Genomic DNA, 5,707 nt, shown 5'->3' with positions numbered 1-5,707 from the left:
AAAAAAGTTGAATTTATATTGAAGATGACGTGGCATGACACGTGGACTGGACAAGTGGTCAAAGCGTAACAGTTGGGAAAAAGGTACGGGAAATGACAGGTACGGGAAGAAGAAATGAAATAGGCACGAGAAGCAGTTTAGACACGAGTCTCGTACCAATTCGAAGTCATTTAAAGCCAGCGGGTCGAAAGGCATTGAAGACATGAATCTGAAGACAAAAAGGAGTCCAAATTCAGTATTAAATACCTGATACGTTAGAACATTGGTATTTAATAGGAATGATTGTGTAACGGCTCATTTAATGTCATTTATTGTCCATAATTGTCTCATTAAAGCTTAGATTTATTTCCTTTGCCTAGAATCAACTATAAAAAGAGGAAATTGTATTGGAAAAAGGGACATGACTTACCTCATACAAAAATAAGAACTTTTGCTTACTGCTTTATTATTATTCTCAGAAAGCCTATTATTATTTTGGTCTCTTGATTATCAGTAACCCGATTTTTCATCTCAAATTCTAATAGTATCCAAAAAATTTATTTCTTTGGCGAAACATTACTGTTAGTTCTGTATTTGTAAAGTAATTCTGGAAAAGATAAAATAACATATAAACGGAAAATATAAACGAAACAAAAGTTAATCCGAAGACCACTGAATTCACAGTGTTTTCTTAAGGAATTAAATCCCCTCCTAGTACCCAAGGTTATGGATTATTTCCTCCCAGGATAAAACGAATTACACACTAGTGTAGTGGTACTTCAAACCCAGTGTTTCAGTGAACACAAAGTTCGGAAGCAAATCACACTTATTGTTGCTTTCTTTGAAGTTAAAAGTATGCAGAAGAAAGGGAAGAACTCAGAAAATCGTATGGAAAATCTGAGAGAATTGACTAGTATTTATAGCCAATGTTGGGCTGAAAACTAAAGAGGTGCAACTCTTCAGGATGGCTGTTTATGCAAAACAGTCATAGCATAAATGCCATAACATAAATGGCTATTTACGCAACAATAAATCGGGAATTCAAGAGGGAGGTTAATTTTCAGTTACAAAACCGAAAAACGGAAAACGGATAACTTAAAAACATTTAATATTCCGTTGGATTTAATATTAATATTAATATTAATATTAAATTCTGTTATTAAAACAGATATTTAATAACATTTCTGTTAATATTTATTATTAACAAATAAATTTGGTCCAAAAAATTAATCAATCAATCATTTGACCAAATTCAAATTCAAATCCGAATCCGAATCCAAATCAATTTGGTCCATAAAATCAATCAATCAATCATTTTACCAAATCTGAAGCCGAAGGCGAAGCCGAGCCGACCGAGCGAGCGAACGACGACGACGGCGCGAGGCTTGCCTTCTTCTCAACTCTTTAAGAGCGAGCAATTGCTTATATACCCATAAAAAACCTCTTCCTCTTCCAATATGGGACAATGCCCATTTGCCAGGGGGGGGGGGGGGAGGGGAACTTAAAATTTCACTCAAAAATTTTATTTCCCTCCATTTCCCATTCACCCTCTTTTAAGTATTTAATATATTAATTAAACACATCCAAAACCCAACAAGTAGTAGATGATTGTTGATACAAAGAAATATTCACAAATGTATAAAAATATGGAGAAATTATACGCAAAAACATATACATTTGTTTATCCTTCGGAGCTATATTTTCAAAAAAATTATCATTCGTAACTATATTTGAATTCTGTAGCAAATTCATCTGAAAGCACTAAACAAGAAATCAGTTGTTTTGAGCTAAAACCAGAGAGCAACAAGTTCTTGTAGCTCAATTGGTTAGACCACCCACTTAGCAAGCAGAGTTTTTGAGTTTGACTATCAACAAAAGCATTTTATTTTTTATATATTTCTGTATTTCGTCTTGGTTGTATTCGTTGCAAGAAAGTTAAAATACTTCACTTATTCAGAATCAGTCTAAAGGACAGAGATTAATTATGGAACATGATCAGAACATGATATCGATATCTTTCCCATGTCTTTGTTGCTCATGAATTAGAGCTGCTTGATGAGAAATTATGCACGTTATCACTATTAAGAGCTTGATGTTATTTTGTTCATATAGTAGACAATGCTCGATCTCAAAATGAGTTGTAAAAATGATAAAACACAACACATTTATGTAACCACACACTGCATGTAGTGTACATAAGATATGATGAATACCTTAGATTAAAATGCAATAGTGTAACGACCTGGCCGGTCGTTTCGAGAGTTGTAACCCCGTTCCCCCATTTACTGCTCCTTTTGTGCTCTACAATTGTTATATGACTTATCGGGTTAGTTGGTTTGGGTCCGAAGAGATTTCAGAGTGAATTGAGACACTTAGTCTCTTAAGTGAAAGCTTATGTTGCAAAAGTTGATCGGATGTTTAGTTATGTGTAAACGACATCGGATTTGAATTTTGACGGTTCCTTAGCTCCGGTAGGTGATTTTGGACTGAGAAGCGTGTCCGGATTGTGATTTGGAGGTCAATAGTAGAGTTTGGCTTGAAATGGTGAAAGTTGGAATTTCGGAGAGTTTGACCGAGAGTGGACTTTTTGATACCGGGGTCGGATTGGATTTCAAAAAGTTGGAGTAAGTTCGTGGGGTCATTTGTGACTTATGTGTAAAATTTGAGGTCAATCGGACGTGATTTGATAGGTTTCGGCGTCGTTTGTAGAATTTAGAAATTTCAAAGTTCATTAGTCTTTAATCCATGTGTAATTCGTATTTCTGATGTTGTTTGAGGTGATTTGAGGGTTCGACTAAGTTTGTATCGTATTTTGGGACTTGATGGTATGATTGGTTGAGGTTCCGCGGGCCTCGGGTTGATTTCGGGTGGTTAACGGACTTGGAGTTTGATTTGAGGAAGTGCTGAAGTTTGGACTAAGCTGATGTAATCCACCTGCGGAAGTCTCATCGCAGGTGCGAGCCGCAGAAGCGAGAAGGGGACCGTTGAAGCGGTCAAGGAGGAAGCTGGCAGAAGTCACAGGTGTGAGATCCTTTCTACACTTGCGTGACCGTAGATGCGGGTATTGGGTCGCAGAAGCGCATGGGTACTTGGTGAGGTGATCGCTGCCAACTCCACGCTACTATAAAGTAGGAAGAGAGGGTCGCAATAGCTTTTACCCGATATGAGGGTCGGGATCGAATTCCACAAAGAGCTAGAAATTGGAGCTGGGTATCTATCTAGACTAGAATCGCGTGCATGCTCTTAATTGATCTTCTTATCATTTTTGGGTTTTTTAAATTATGAACTACTATTATCAAACCACTAATTGAAACTAAATTAAGCTACAAGATAATTGCTAAAGTTGTATCTAATGGGAAGAAATGCACTAGGGTCGTGGCATCACCTAGGTGGCTAATTGATGGGTAGATGTTACTAAGGTCCGATTAACATAATTGGGGCTTATGATATAACCGTTGCACAATTTTACCCACTCTCATACCTCTCGGTAGAGAGAGTGATTTTGCCCAATTGACTCTCTCAAGACCAAATGGGTAGGCAAATTAGATCAAGCAACTAGGGTTCGAGTAGGGTGATTACTCTCTCGAGGTTTAACCCGTTAATTGGGACTATCATTTCTCAAGAGTCCATCCCAATTCCTTGTTGGATCAATTTTGGAGACTTAGATTCTCTTTCTCAAGAAGAGTCAAATCCACAAAACACAAAGCAGTGTTTGCAACCATCAATTTATAGATTAAAACATAAAATCAACCAAAATAGCAAACACCCATAGTCAATCTAACCCTAGATGGCAACACCCATCAATTAGCCACACTAGGGTTGAGCCACAACCCTAGCTAATGGGTTTAGCTACACATGCTTGAAAGAGAAAATGAAGAAATAGATGAAGAACAAGACATAATAACTAAATACTAAATTAAATTGCAAGAATCTATTGTTAATTTAAAGCTAAGATGCAAAAAATGGCTATAAAAGTTGTTCTCACGAGCGCAACTGTGTTCTCAAGATAGAGGTTGACCTAAAAATGGTAAAATGTTCTATTTATACTAAGCTGAAAAAACTGGACAAAAATACCCCTGCGGGGTCAATGCGAGCCGCACTAAATGGACCGCGGCCGCACTGGGCTCCTTGACTTCAACTTTGGCTTCTTTGAACTTGGACTCCGCGGACCGCGTAGAATGGACCGCGGCCGCGGAGGGAGTTGGTGCGGTCCGCACAATAACGACCGCGGACCGCATGGCATTGTCTTGGCAAAATTGTAGTTCTCTGAATCTCTTGACCGTGGACCGAACAAAAGAGTAGTGCGGCCGCAGAGCCCTGACCGCGGACCGCGAGATATGGACCGCGGCCGCGTTGCCTCTAGCCTGATTTTACAAACTCTCTGAACCACCTAGTGCGGCCGCATTCCACTTTGCGCGGTCCGCACTAGGCCCTTCTTCCCTTAGCTTTCTTGGTCTTTGATACTTGAGCAGGTTTCACTCCTTTTTGCGCCGATCTTTGACATTTCGTCACTTTGTCGATACCTGCAATCAAGCACACTTATGAGCCTTTTGGGATTATTTTGTAACATTTTATAACCAAAGTGTAAGCAAGAAGGAGTATAAAACATGGCAAAATCCCTGGTTATCAACTCCCCCAAACTTAAGCTTTTGCTTGTACTCAAGCAAACAAAATAAAACCCACCCCTTAAGGGAAAATCCAATTATTTTTCAGCTATCCTAAAGTATCCTCAACAAGCATCAATTGGGACTAACAATTGCCCTCAATATGAATGAATCATTAACACATTTAACTTTTGAAACACCATGGATTAAGTGTGACACAAGAGCATCAAGAGTTGACTCACTACATCAAATAACTCTCTCAATTACTTTGGTCATTGTGGAACCCAAACTCACACATCTTAAACTCTCCTTAAGCAAACCTCACCTTTTAGAATTTGGACACACAAATCAAGGTTAATAGGAATTCACTCATCTCTCTCAAGAAAAAGGTCACAAGTCTGGCTCTAGGTACCATATGCTTGACCCTCATGTAAGTATCCACTAATGCAAGCGTCATTCAACTCAAGATTATATAGGGCTTTTGTGGAGTCAATGTGAAGGCTATTGGGTAAGGGTAGGACATGTTTTTGTTCATGTGGGTTCAATCTTCCCATCAGCACTTCTTTTGATTCATTTGGCACAAATCTCTTGACTCTTTGAGTCATTTGACTTCTTTCTAAGGGGTTAGAGAGACACATTGTCACTCTTTCTTATGCATTTCAATTCTTCTCTCCTTTTTTAGCTTTCCACGCCTTTCTTTCTTTGCTTTTCTTGAATCCCTTTTTATTCTTTTTCACATTGAGCATTATTTTTGTCTTTTGCTTTTCTTTCTTTTTCATTGCCTTTCCTTTTTCTTCACTTTTGTGCCTTATACAACTTTGTTGTCATCTTCGTCTCCCCCCCCCCAAACTTATACTTTTGCCATGTGCTCAAGGAAAGAAATGGGTGCCAAGAGAAGGTATATTTTGAGAACGGGTATAGGCTTGTAACATGGTTTTTTTGAAAGAAGAAGGTTTAAGGCTCAAAAGGGTTATCTAGGGAATCATATCATTGGTAGGCTTATGGAATTGTTCAAAATGTCATTTGGATCAAGGAGAGCCTATAATCACTTCTCAAGTCAAATTTCACTTAAGATTTCGCCTCAACAGACATTCAGGGCAAGTTCTAGACCCATGGCACGGGAC

The sequence above is a fragment of the Nicotiana attenuata genome, unplaced genomic scaffold (genome assembly GCF_001879085.1).
Source record: "Nicotiana attenuata strain UT unplaced genomic scaffold, NIATTr2, whole genome shotgun sequence".
Taxonomy (NCBI): domain Eukaryota; kingdom Viridiplantae; phylum Streptophyta; class Magnoliopsida; order Solanales; family Solanaceae; genus Nicotiana; species Nicotiana attenuata.
Note: the sequence above shows the minus strand (reverse complement) of the source record.